The sequence below is a fragment of the Sinocyclocheilus grahami genome, unplaced genomic scaffold (assembly GCF_001515645.1).
Source record: "Sinocyclocheilus grahami isolate Dianchi unplaced genomic scaffold, SAMN03320097.WGS_v1.1 scaffold2785.1, whole genome shotgun sequence".
NCBI lineage: Eukaryota > Metazoa > Chordata > Actinopteri > Cypriniformes > Cyprinidae > Sinocyclocheilus > Sinocyclocheilus grahami.
In genome coordinates, this window is record NW_015507962.1 from 35997 (window position 1) to 36393 (window position 397).

Genomic DNA, 397 nt, shown 5'->3' on the forward strand with positions numbered 1-397 from the left:
GCATAAATTATATTCAGTACAACAAATACTAACAAAATGTATAAAGGTGTATTTAAATGTATTGTAATAATATTTTCATATGTTATTTTCATACTATGTTGATGAAAATGTTTTTGCATTACAGAAATGAGAATGTAATATGAAATTGTTTTTGTGGGTTGGATGAATTACAGAGTGACCTGAACAAAGGGAGCTCATCACGGGTGCTGTAATGTATCAAACATGCTGTAAAAACAGCCTAAAGAGAGAGCTGGAGCTGAAAGAATGAAAAGAGAGGGGGACTGATCGAAAGAGGGATTGAGAAAGGAAGAGAGAGGAGCCTGAGAGAGAGATGAGAAAGCTGCTCCCTGCAGCCTGAGGCTGTGGATCGACTGAACGCGCTGAGGCCACTTCCTCT